This window comes from Durio zibethinus, chromosome 12 (assembly GCF_047325235.1).
Source record: "Durio zibethinus cultivar Kanyao isolate XHJ-2024 chromosome 12, ASM4732523v1, whole genome shotgun sequence".
Lineage (NCBI taxonomy): Eukaryota > Viridiplantae > Streptophyta > Magnoliopsida > Malvales > Malvaceae > Durio > Durio zibethinus.
This window is the reverse complement of record NC_143173.1, coordinates 1,123,791-1,138,219: the sequence shown is the minus strand read 5'-3', so window position 1 is coordinate 1,138,219 and position 14,429 is coordinate 1,123,791. Positions and strand designations below refer to the sequence as shown.

Genomic DNA, 14,429 nt, shown 5'->3' with positions numbered 1-14,429 from the left:
AGTAAATCAGATTATTACAACTCATTAATGAGATAAACTAGATGATAACACTTCATTAATGAATAAGTTTTTTAAAAAATTTTAATTTGTTTACATTTATTTTAAGAGTTGATATTTGCTCATTAATGAAGTGCCATCATTTGATTCACTGGCAGTGTATAGAATTTACATACTGACAATGTATTAAATATAAACTTTTTTTAGAATTTATATACTGACAATGTATCAAATATAAACTATTTTTTAGAATTTATATTTGATACACTATTAGTATATAGATTTTATATACTATTAGTGAATCAGATGATTAAACTTATTAATGAAATAAATCAATTGATAACACCTTATTAAAGAATAAGTTTTTTAAAAAATTGTAATTTGTGTACATTTATTTAAAGGGTTGATATTTTTTCATTAATAAAGTGTCATCATCTGTGTAGACATCGAATTTTGTTCGCTCTATCATTTCCAATCTTTGGTTTAATAATAATAATAATAATATTGATTTAATTAATATAAAAAAATAAAAATAAAAATAAAAGTGATAACTGATAAAAAAAAAGAGAAAAAAATCAAGATGGCAGTGGTGCCTTACACGCCACCACTACCACCCACCCTGTCACCACCATCCCCAATCCCATCAGAACCCCTGCACCTCACTTACCCCAATTGCTCGAAACCATCAAGCTTACCCTACCATCACACCCATACCTCGCCAGACGTATGCTCCATTGACTACCACCATTTTCAGCCCTATAAAGCCCCCAACATTTCCCCTTTCAGCCTCTCTCAGACACCCCCTCTCGAAAACCTTTGGACAAATCTTTGAAACCTCCAGACATATTGCCCTTAGCACCCTTTCATTTCGAGCCCAAACACTAACCCAGACCTCTCACTTCAACAATCCCAAACAGAACCCACACCAACCACAAAAAAAAACAAACAGAAAAACAAAAACACAAAGACAAACACGATCCTCCCCGCAGGGAAGAACCCAGCGCCGAGCTACCTGCAAAAGCAAAAAATATATATCAATCTCATTCCAAAAAAAAAAAAAGGCAAAAAACTTCAAGCCCCAATCTACTACGATCGGGCTTATTTCTAGCAAAACGGACGTTGGATCTAAAAAGAGGGCATTAAGGTGAACGTTTGAGAGTATTTTTGGCATTTTTCGACAACCGACGACTACTATCAGCGACCGCCGGTGGTGACCTAGGCCACGGCCAGCACGACGGTCCGGCGTCGGATTCTGGCTAAAGCCAGAGAGGATTTTTTTGGGCAAGAAATCTTTTTTTTCTGAGAAAAAGGTTAAATGAATTGAAAAAAAAAAAACTGACTTTTATAGAAAACATAGGAGCAAAACGACATCGTTTTGAGCATAGGACCAAAACGACGTCATTTTGAGTCAAGCATAAGAGGATCCGCGCGTGGATCAAATCCGACCCGAGATTCGCGCAAACTGACCCACCAACCCATCTCAGTCACCTTTCAGTCGGTTCAGACGAATCGTAGTGAACCGATCTAACTAAACCGGACCGAATCGCTCCTCAATCGGTTCAACCGAATCGCACACCAAACCAAACCTTTTTCGGTCCAACCGAATTGCCGTTGATCGGTCCGATTCAGGTAAAAAAAATTTTTTTTATTTTTTTTATATATTATTATTTTTTGTTATTTTGAGTATTTTTTATATTTATGCATGATAAATTTTTAAATTTGTTAGGATAAATATTTAATTATTTTAATAATAATAAAAATAAAAACAAGTAAGATAATAATTAAAAATATATATTAAAAATGCTTTTAAAAAATAATAAAAAATAATATTTTTTCTTATTTTCCTTGCCTAGATGTTGGAAGGAATAAAATATATTCCTAAAAATAATTTTGCCTAGATATTGGAGAATTATTATTAATAAATTTTCATAAAAAAAAATATATAAGAAATTTTTTATTAATTTTCAAAAATCACTAAAATCGAACTTGCTCTGAAAATCCCCTAAATGTTGGAGATTTTTAGAGATGTTCACATTTTCTTAAAAACGAAACTTTAAACACAAATTCCTAAATCCAAACCCCTAAAATTCAAAACCCTAAAATCCTAACCTTTAAATCCAAACCCCTAAAATACTAACCTTTAAATCCAAAGCCCAAAATCCAAAACTCCTAAAATCCAAACCCTTAAATCAAAACCCCAAACCTTAAATTTTAAAAATCAAAACTCTAAAAACGAAACTCTAAATTTCCCAAACCCTAAAATTAAACCTTAAAACTTCCAAACCCTCAAATCCAAAACCCTAAAATCCAAACCTTAAAAACGAAACTCTAAATTTTTCAAACCCTAAAATTAAACCTTAAACCTCCTAACCTTAAAAATGAAACCCTAAACCTTTCAAACCCTAAAATTAAAACCTTCACCTTTCAAACCCTACAATCAAAACCCCGAACCTCCAAGCTCTAAAATAAAAACTCCAAACCTTCAAACCCTAAAATTAAATCGTAAATCCTCTAAACCCTAAAACCAAAACTTCAAATCTCAAACCCTAAAATCAAAACCCCAAATCTCAAACCCTAAAATCAAAAACCTAAACCCCAAAATCTAAAACTTGAAACCTTAACCCTAAAATTCAAAATCCTAAACCTTAAAACCTAAAATTTTGAAAACCTCAAATTTGGTACAAAATCCCAAATCATTGCCTGAAACTCACCAAATCTTTAAAACCTCGACCCATACCCAAGTTTAAAACCATTCCGAAACTTTAAAGATATGTGCAAAAATCTCAAATTGAGTAATTTATTCTCAAATGCTACCTAGATGATGGGGTTTTTAAGAAACTTTATTCCATTAAGTTTTTCTTGTAAGTCCTTAATGTGCTTTAATAATGAATTGAAAACTTCAATAAATAAAAAGTATAATAACATAAAATGGAATCTTAAATATAAACAGTCGCACCTAAGCTTCCTCTAGATGTTGGGGAGTCAAGATGGTCTCATTATATTTAAGAATCCAATTTCAAATTTGCATTTCATTATACATAGCACCTATTAGCTTACATGCATTTATTTATTTTTCATATTTGTTTGTTACCTGATAGTATCATCATTTATTTTTTTTCGTACAAAATGTTTTTTATTTACTTGTTTTTAAAAATATGCAATTTTAAAATAAAATAAAAATAACATTCCAAAAGAAATAATTCTTGGTACTCTGCTTAGATGTTGGAGAGTCACCAATAATTTTTTATAAATAGTATTATTTCATTTTAAGAATTATTGTGTTAAATCTTAAGCGAAAATAGTTATTTTAAATTCTGCCTAGATGTTGGAGAATTTTAAGATAATTCTTTAACTTAAAGATTTTCTCAATATTTCTAAATAAAAATTTTAGCAAAAATATTTTTTTAAACGAAGGGAATTAATATTAAATTTCAAGTCAAAACCATTTTATCTAACATCGAAAATAAGGCATGAGTAAATGGTACCAATTTATGGGTGTTGTGAGGGTGCTAATCCTTCCCCACACGTAACCGACTCCCGAACCCAACCTAATTTTCGTAGATCGAAATTTATCTTTTTGATAAACTTTAAACTCGTTTTTACAGTTTTATTAAAAAGATAAACTTTTGGGTGACCAATCACACCCTAACAAAGATTGGCGGTGACTCTCTTTTATTTTTTCGATTTTAAAACACTTTACGTCTGGCGGTCTCAAAATCATTACGATAATCTGTTTCACTGGTAGTGTATAGAATTTATATATTGATAGTATATCAAATACAAACTCATGCTTTAATTGTTACAGTGATGAAAATACTAATTACAACAATATAAGTACATTTTTTTACAATTCAAAAACTTCTCAAATATGCAAGTTTAGTAAACATGATATACATATATATATATATATATATGTACACATATACATTATGTATGATACCATTTCCAACATGCAAATGCAATGACAAATATTTCACACTGAAATATATATATAAGTCTTTGCATCTATTACAGTATGTTGGGACAAGAATTAGAAGTAAGATGTGTACCCCACTTTCTCACACGTACATGAATGACCCTACTCTCCAATAGTAAAAACAATAAACCCTAAATTTCCAAGTCATTTCCACCATTGAATTTCTTCTCATGAATTTTTCAAAGAAAAAAAGAGAGAGATGTTGTATAGAAAATACAAAAAACCCACAGCTCCCTAAGACCTTAACACACCTAAAACCAAGGGAAAAAAAAAGAAAAAAATCCAATAAATTCTTGGAAATGGAAAAGAATTTTCATTTTCTAGTCTCTAAGAAAACAATCTCAATCTCCAACTTTTTTTTTTGTTCATTTGTTGGAACTCTCTTGGCCCTTTGTCCTTTTTAATTCCTTAGCTTTGATCAGTTTTAGTTTCACTTCTTTCCACTAGCTTCTCTATCCTTCACTCTTATCTACCTTTTTTAAAGAGTTGAAATTTTCTTTGTTTCTTCTATCTCTCTTTTGTTATTCCACCTTTGAATCATCCTTAATCAAGATAATTTAGTAGTAAATTTTTGATAACTTAATAGTAGATAACTAATAACTTAATTATTAATCATTAATAATTTTTTTATATTTGAAATTGCTAAAAATTGAATTCTGGTTACTAGCGTAAACAAATTCAAAACTTTCATTTTGAGTGTTAGGATAAACCTATCATGAACCTATTCAATAAAAAAAATTAGTGAAAATGGATGAGCAAAAATCAATTAAAACTGATTTAACCAATTGAAACTGATTGAATTTGGTTGATTTGGTTTGGTTAAATCATTTTCAATTTTATCAGTTTTTTTTTGTTAAATTGGTTAAATTGATCGATTTTCAAGTTTTGAAATTGATAACCAAACTAACCAAAATTATCGATCCTTTTAATGGTTAAATACTAAAATGCAAACATGTAACTTCCCTGTCATAATGTTTAAGTTTGAAAACCTACTCATTAGACACAAAAATCATAAAGTGGCCATCAATCTTTTTTATTTATGTGTGATTGACCACTTATATAAATATATCCTTTTTAAGGTTATCCCAAGTGTAAACTAAAGGTCTTTAAAAAAAAATAAGTTCTAGTCTATATCAATAGAACTAAAGTTCAAGAGTCAATTACGTGCAAGAAGGTTTTAGCAACTCATTACTCCCAAAATTGATACTAAATTAATTATATGTTATCTTATTTAAGCCTTAATCAAAAATTATTTTTATCATGCAAATCAATTCAATCATTTTATTTATTTACACAAATTGTCATATAAAAATTCTATCAAAAATATCATGCAAAAATATATAATAAATCATACCAAAAATATCATGCAAAAATCATAGTAAAAATATAAAAAGAAAACATCATGCAGAAATCATACCAAAAATCTCATAATAACCATGCAAGAATATCATGTAATAAAACATTATGCAATAATATAAAAATATCATGCAACATACATTATACAAAAATTATCATGCATCATGCAAAAATTATAAATTCATGCAACAATCATTCGAATAATATCATATTAAATCATGCAAAAATAAACGTGCAAAAATACCATGCAAATATTTAATAAGTTATGCAAATAACAAATCATGCAAATATATTATTAATCATAATAAATAATCATGCAAATAAATAAATAATCATGCAAACTTTTTTCTTTTCTTTTCTTCATCCTTTAAGTCAATCACAATTCAATAAAATATTGAATAATAAAAAAAAATAAAACAAAACAAAAAAAAAAAACTGATCAATAAAGGTTAAAACCCAAAAAGGTCAAGTCTTTCTTAGTCATTCACACAAATCCTAAAACAAGTCAAGCTTGAATTTTGTTTCTCTTCAAAAGGCATAGTTGTGATTTTAATATAAAAACAAAAAAAAATCAGTTTCTTTCATTTAGCGACATTTTCAGACATAAACACCACTAAATTTAGTCCACTAAATTTGGTTATTTAGCGACGTTTTTCACTATAAATACCGTTAAATTTGTACATAAAAACACCGTTATATTTCATAATGCAAGTATAGCCGACATTTTTAGTAGCATTTTTTACAAACACCACAAATCGTTTAACGATGTTTGTCAACGTCATTAAATGTTAAAAGAAAATAATAATGCTAAAAACTTATTCTCTTGTAGTGTCTCTTTCTAAATCTAGGAATTCTTTGCTTTCTCACTTAATTGTTCAAACCAAGCCAATAACTAGGAACTGGTCTTCCAACATTGATGGTCCAAACCAAATTCTAGCAACTTGTCACCACCGTAACCAATGCTGGAGACCATAAAAAAACTTAAATTCTTTTTGTTTCCTCTTTCTCTCTAAATTGTTCTTTCTTTAATCCAAAAAAAAAAAAATCTACCAAATACCACCATTTCTCCTTCCTTCCATCATATGTTTCTATTCCTCTTTTTCCTTTTTCTACCCAAAAACCTCTTTTCAAATTCTTTTCAAAAACCTAAAAATTCCATTTAACCTGAACCCCTTAAACTATGACCTTTTAAAACTTGAATTTTGTCTAACCTGAACCCTTATCGCTGCTTGCAATTTTTATTTTTTTATGTGAACGATTTTATATTGATAGAATTTGCTTGCTTTTAACAATGTATTGATGTAGGTGAATTGATTTTGGATTTTTTTTTTTTTGGGTATAGGTTTGGTGGGTTGGTCAGCTTTTCTAGTGGCTGCTATTTTTGGGAATTGAATTTTGCTAACTTGGTTCAAGTGTGGGTTAATTTTTTGGGCTGGGTAATTACTAATTTCGAGTATCCTATTTTCGAACTTGAAATTGCTCTCTATGGGCTTTGATTTTGCTTGGTGCTTGTTGTGTCTTTATTCTATCTAGTTTGCTTCTGTATGGCCTTTTGCTCCTAGTTACTATGCCAATTGCTTCTATTAATTATGCCTCTCTAATTGCTTGTTATTGCATCTGTATTGATCGCCTCTTCTTGGTCGATTAAGACCTTTCTCTATGTGCTTCAAAACTTTGACAAATTTTCCTTTCAATGGCCTCTAATTAGGAATTGATGTTGTCTGACCTCTCTAAACATAGGAAATTGATGTTATAGCAGGATGTTAGGACTCAAAGTATGACCTTTGTTCAAACTACCATTGATGAGTTATTTAATTATTCACTTGATCATTTATCCAAAGAAAACTGCATTACCGTTGAGTCCGATGCTGCGTTATTTAATCAACCATCAATTTCTTACATTGGTCGAGATGTGGTTAAAGAATTTAATCAACCATCAATTTCTTACATTGGTCAAGATGAGGTTAAAGAATTTTGTAACTGGATAAAATATCAGTTATTGATATTGTTGCTTATATAAGGGTAGCTTATAAATTTAAATATACAAAGTCAATACGTATTAATCTATATTACATTGTATTACTAACTAGTATTATTGATTGTTATCATGTAGCTTCTTATATAGAAAGATCAAGACGAGACAAATGACCCATAGATTCAGATTCGTTGACCCGAATATCATTAGTGAGTAAAGTGGTACAGTCATTTTTCGTGCTCGTTATGTGATTCAATACATGAAAAAATGGCATGATTATTATTTACTCCCATATAATGCTACGTAAGTTATATTCATATAAATAATTATTTCAACCTTACCTAAATATTCTGTTTTATTATATTCATACAAATATTCATATAAAAATTTTATAAAAGAGTATTACATGTTATTATATTATCTTCTGTTTCTTCATAATTACTTTTATTTTTGTATTAAGTAATTTTTTTCTTTTCAATTTAGGGTAATGTCTGCAGTTGATAAGAAAGCAAAGATAAATTAAGTGTCATTATCAATAAATGTGAAATTTATTCTTTTATGCTGAGTTTGTTTAGATAATATTTTTTAAACCCATTAAATTTATTTTTCAGGTATCTCATCAATCAATATATACTAAATGTGGATATTATGTCTTTCGTTTTATGAGGGAGATAGTATTATATGATTTTATGACCACACCATTCAAAGTTAGTATTAATTTCATAAAATCATTATATCTTTAAAAAAAAACTAAATTATATTCTCATTTATTAACATTTACTTCTGATTTTTTTTTTAGTGGGAAAGTAAAGGAAGCTTCACGATAGATGAACTTGATGAAGTCTGTAAAGAGTAGTGTGAGTATATATTATCGTTTGCTAAACATTGAGGTTGAAGATTGTTGGTTGGGTGTAAATATATGCATTTCATTTGTTATAATGTTTTTAACATGCCATGTTGAATGGATAATTTAAGTTTCTAGATTGGGATATTGGTTTAATAGTATTGGTATATATTTGTTTTATATCAATTGACAGCTTATATGAATACATATATATTGAGTATGATTATTTGAAAAAAATATATTTATATGGCAACGTTATCAGTTTTAAATTTGGATGTGTGGTTAATTCATTAAAATATTACAATGTTCGTAATGTAAATTTTAAAATGTAATTCGTAGTATCACATATATAAACCAAATATTTTCTATGCATAAACCTACAACTGACTTCCCCCGCCATTGTTTTGAGGGGATTATTTAAGGCGTTTTTGTCCAAAAAATACATTGAATAATCCCTTACAAAAAATTGAATAGGATTATTCAAAGCATTTTTGACAAAAAAATACCATCAATAATCCTCTTCTAGTGTTTCGGAGGGATTATTTAAAGAGTTTTTTACCAGAAAACATCTTGAATAATCCCTTACAAAAAATTGAATGGTATTATTCAATGTATTTTTAGCCAAAAACTCCTTCAATAATCCTCTTCCATTGTTTTGGGGGGATTATTGAAGTTATTTTTTACCAAAAAATTACTTGAATAATTACTAAGAAAAAATTGAATGGGGTTATTCAAGGCGTTTCTGACAAAAAATGCTTTTAATAATCTTCTCATATTATTTCAGAGGGATTATTCAATGTGTTTTTTGCCAGAAAATACCTTGAATAATCTCTTACAAAAAATTGAATGGGGTTATTCAAGGTATTTCTTGTAAAAAATGCCTTCAATAATCCCTCAAAACAATTGAAGGAGATTATTAAAGGCATTTTGGCCTGAAACACATTCAATAATCACCTCTTAAATAATATCGTTCAATTTTAAAACTGAAGTAGCTCAGTCGGTTAGAGTATACGGTTGTTAACCATAAAGTCGTAAGTTTGATTTCAAGGTATTGTCTGTCAAAAATACATTCAATAATCCATTATCTATTTTTTATTAGGGGATTATTCAAGGCATTTTCTGTCAAAAATACTTTTAATAATCAGTTCAATTTTTAGAAATGATTATTTAAGGTGTTTTAGTCGATAAACGCCATTAATTTTTGTCTTTAGTAGCATTTATAAGTACAAATATCGTTATTTAAATATTTAATGGCGTTTTGATAAAAAACACCTTAAGTTTTATAAAAACACAAAAGCTAATGACGTTTTTAAGTGAAATATCACTGTCACTAATCATTCATTTTCTTATAGTGTCTTTTCATTAATTTTTAATTCGTTGATCAGTGTTTGAGGTGAAATTATTGTGCTAAATTGCTCACCGCCTCTATTGATCCTATTGAGCTACTAATGAATTGAATTTATAGAGATAAAGATCAACTCAATTTGGAAAACATCAATGTTAACCAAATCTAGAAAGTTTTGATTATGTGATCTTCCAAATTTTATTTTCCTTTTTACATTAAATTAATGCCCAAATATTGCTAAATCCAACCTCTATATTAATTCTTAAATCTTGAAGACAAGATTGCAATATAAGAAAAAATCCACATTTAATCTCAATTTTTCAAAAAATAAATAAAACTATTTTGGGCCCTTTTAGTTGGACTTAAAATCAATTGCATTATCAAATTAAAACTAAAATCCCAATAATATCGATATCATCCCGAACAAAATAAGGTGTCTATATTCCCATTTAAAAAAACCTAAGTCTTTTCCTAATCCTTTCAGACCCATACCCTTAAAACAAAAATTGGTTTGCCTCTCCCATTTCTTCTTCTAAGTTTTGCCTCTCTCAGTCTCATTTATTTGTTTTTCTTTTTCTACTACTAATCTGCTACTTTGCTGCGAATTCCCTTAAGCTGCCCAAAAAAAAAAACATGACCTCAAATCAAGATTCCATTGTAGGTCGATTTGCAAGAGATTAAAAAGGTCGAGGATAAAACTTTCTTACTTATCACTAGTTGAATCTAGTGTAGCATCACTGAAAGTCACCATCATGAGTACTAACCCAGCCACCTTCACCCATCATTCAGCCACTGTGAGCTTTCTTTTGCTTGTCTTCTAACCTATCCTTTTTTTGTTGTTCTTCATTGTTAGTGGTCTTGGATTTACTTGATTCTTTTTTGTTTGTGTCTATAATTAACAAAAAAAGCTAATTTTTAAGGATTTGTATAGTTAAATTTGGTGATTGTGATTCTGAAAACATAAAGAGATGATTAATTGCCAGAAAGATTTGTTTTTTAGAGGGTTTTGGAATGATGATGTTGGATTGTTTAAGTTTTTATTTACTTTGTCTTTTCTCTATATTATTAAGGAATATTTGACTAAACTGACCAAGTCAACCGAAACAAACTAACTTAAGTCGGTTCGATTATGATCAGTTATTTGAAATTTTTCAATTGATTTTGGTTATTTAGAAAATAAGGATCGGTTAAGTTGGTAACCAATTTTTTTCAAATTGAACCAACCAATTGCTCACCTCTATTAGTGAAAAAAATTCTAAATTTAAATAAAGTAATAATGTTATAATATAAAAGGAAAATTATCTCATATATTATTAGTGGACTTTTTAAATTTTATGTTTCATAGTTTTAAATGCATAACAACATATAGTAAATCAATGATAGATTAATAAAAAACAAGTGATAAATTAGTTATGAATCATTAATAACTTAATAATAAATTAATGATAATTTAATAGTAAATTAGTGATAACTTAACAATAAATCAATAATAATTTAATAGTTAATTATTGAAAACTTGAAAGGAAATCAATAACTTAGTAGTACTTAATCATCAATAATTTAATAGTTAAATAACTTAATAGTAAATTTTGTATAATTTAGTATAAATTAGTAATAACTTATAAGGAATTATGGTTCATTTAGTAGTAAATTTGTGATGATTTTGTAGTAAATAATAAAAAATTAAGTAGTAAATTAATTATCACATAATAGTAAATGCATAATAATATAATAGTAAATCATTTATAATTTCTTTATAAATTATTGATAACTTAGTAGTAAATCACTAATGACTTAGTTATAAATCAATGATAATTTAGTAATAAATTAGTTAATCATTGATAACTTTGTAGTAAATTATCGATAAATTAATAATAAATTAATTATAACTCTATAATAAATTATCAATAACTTAACAATAAATCAAAGCTAATTTAGTAATAAATCATTTATAATTTAGTAATATATCATTGATAACTTAGTTGTAAATCAATAACATAATAATAAATTAATGATAATTTAATTATCAATCATTTATAAATTTTTTTATGGTTAAAGTTATTAAGAATTGAGACTAAGATAAACCTATCACAAACCTATTCAATAAAAAAATTTAATGAAAAAAGTTCTAAATTTGAATGAAATAACAGTGTTATTATATAAAAAAATTTATCTTATAAAAATATATGCTTTCTTACGAGAATCCATTGTTAAATAAATAATAACTCAAAATTTATCAATAATTACTAAAAATATATAATAAATTATCATAAGATTAATTATGAAAATTATATTAAGAGGTTATTAAAATTTTATCAATTTTTACTAAAATTATCTCGAAAGTTATCAAAATTTTATAAAAAATTATCAAAATAAAAGTTGTATCAAAAGTTATAAAATTTTGCTTATATTACACTAAAATTAAAATTATATAAAAAATTATCAAATTTATTTATATATATATAAATCAAAATTAAATTATTAATATTTTATTATTATTATTATTATTATTATTATTATTATTAGAGACGTGCACCGCACTTTCCCACGCGCACATGTATGACCCCACTCTCCAACAGTAAAAACAACAAACCCTAAATTTCCACGCACTTCCACCGTTGAATTTCTTCTCATGAATTTTCCAAAGAAACAAAGTGAGAGTTGTTGTAAAGAAAATACAAAGCATCCACAGCTCCCTAAGACCCTGACACACTCACACACCTTAAAACCAAGAAAAAAAAAAAGAAAAAATCCAATAAACTCTTGGAAATAGAAAAGAAATTTCATCTTGTAGTCAATCTCTATCTCCAAACTCGTTTTCTTTTTTTTTTTTTTTTTTGGTTCGTATGTTGGAACTCTCTTGCCCTTTGCCCTTTTCAATTCTTTAGCTTTGATCAGTTTCAGTTTCACTTCTTTCCACTAGCTTCTCTGTCTTTCACTCTCAGCTAACTTTTCTGGAGTCGAAAATTTTTTTTGCTTCTTCTATCTCTCCCTTGTTGTTCCACCTTTGAATCATCCTTAATCAAGATCATTAGCTAAACCAAGATCCAAACCCAGTTTTCTATTGCTTTGTAATCTTCTGTTTGTTAGTTCAAGAACTTCAAAGACCATGGCTAATCGATGGTGGGCAGCGCAAGTGGGATTACAAGGAATGGAAACATCAGCTACTTCATCATCTCCAATGAAGAAACCAGATCTGGGTATATCCATGACAAACAATGGAGAAACAGGAAGTGGAGCAACTGGAGAAGAAGAAGATGAAAAAGAGCATAGCGATGAGCCTAGAGAAGGAGCTATAGAAGTCTCCACTCGTCGTCCAAGAGGTCGTCCACCAGGTTCCAAAAACAAGCCCAAACCTCCTATTTTCGTCACTAGAGATAGCCCTAATGCACTAAGAAGTCACGTTATGGAAATAGCTAATGGTTCTGATGTAGCTGAAACCCTATCTCAGTTTGCTAGAAGAAGGCAAAGAGGGGTTTGTGTTCTTAGTGGAAATGGAACGGTCACAAACGTGACACTTAGGCAACCTTCTGCTCCTGGTGCAGTCATGGCTCTTCATGGTAGGTTTGAGATTTTGTCTTTAACTGGTGCTTTTTTGCCTGGACCTGCTCCTCCAGGGTCAACCGGGTTAACAATATACCTAGCTGGTGGTCAAGGCCAGGTGGTTGGAGGTACTGTAGTAGGGTCACTGGTGGCATCAGGGCCTGTTATGATAATAGCAGCAACTTTTTCTAATGCTACTTATGAGAGGTTGCCCTTGGAGGAGGAAGAAGAGGGAGGTGTTGGGGCTCAAGGGCAGCTTGGTGGTGGGAGTGGCGGGTCACCACCAGGGATCGGCAGTGGCAGTGGAGGGCATCAGCCAGGTGGGATAGGTGGTGGTGATGGTCCAGGATTGCCAGTTTATAACAATTTGCCACCAAATTTGGTTCATAATGGTGGGCAGTTGAACCATGAGGCTTATGCTTGGGCACATGGTGGAAGGCCATCGTATCAGTAAACACTAAAGAGAAGAGAAAGTGAAATAGAAAATACTTGTGAGAGGAAAGGGATAATTCATCAGGTATTTAATTTCTACTAATTCAGTTATTCTGATGATGAAAGAGATATATATTAAAAATGAAATTAGGCCAATATATTTTGTAAATTTTACAACAAACCATATATGCTTTCACTTGCAGAATAAAATGTTAGTTTCTTACACTGCCTTTCTCTTTGTTTTTTTTAATCCCAATTTTTATAGCTGATGATGGTATATGTTCGAGTTGAGGGGGTTAAAATAAGATTCAACAGCGTTTTTAGTTCTTTGATCATTGAGAAACAATTTTAGTTTTGTATTAGAATATCCAAATATTTTTTACAAAAGATGCAATAATTTGGGGATAAGTGAAGGTTTGTAAGCGTTGAAATTTAATTTTTAAACTTGTTGGGGATATTACTTGATTGAAGATGATTAGATAAATCAATTGAGTTAAACTCTAAGATCTATAATATTTGAAATTTGCTATATTCTAGAGAACATAAAATTCTACATATCTTTGATTGATAGCTTATGTTTAGCCTTTGATAAATTCAAACATAGGGAAAAGAAAACCACCCCAAGGTAACTCAGTAGGGTATTAGTGGTAATTTTTTCTTCAATTTACTAAGAAACTTTCATCATATGATTAATTGTGACAAAAATGAAAATGGCTTAATTTGTAGCCGATTCTTCTTCAACTTTTGCTTTCTGGCAATCGCCAACAGATTGTCTATATATTTGCTTTATCTCAATTTCACTGCAGTTTCACTAGCTTTCATGATCTTTATCTTCTTACATTTAATCACATACTGCATTTCATCAACATAATTTTGCTAGAAATTAAATTGGAAAGGTCATTAGCTATTTTTTCATGGTTTCCTTGACTCATCCTTAGAGATAATAGTGTTAGAAAAGAAT

The 14,429-nt window shown here is 29.0% G+C and overlaps 1 pseudogene; it reads left to right on the top strand.

The window, feature by feature from the left end:
- Positions 1–12,176: 12,176 nt before the first annotated feature.
- Positions 12,177–13,775, top strand: LOC111296522 (AT-hook motif nuclear-localized protein 20 pseudogene; annotated as a pseudogene).
- The last annotated feature ends 654 nt before the right edge of the window (positions 13,776–14,429 follow it).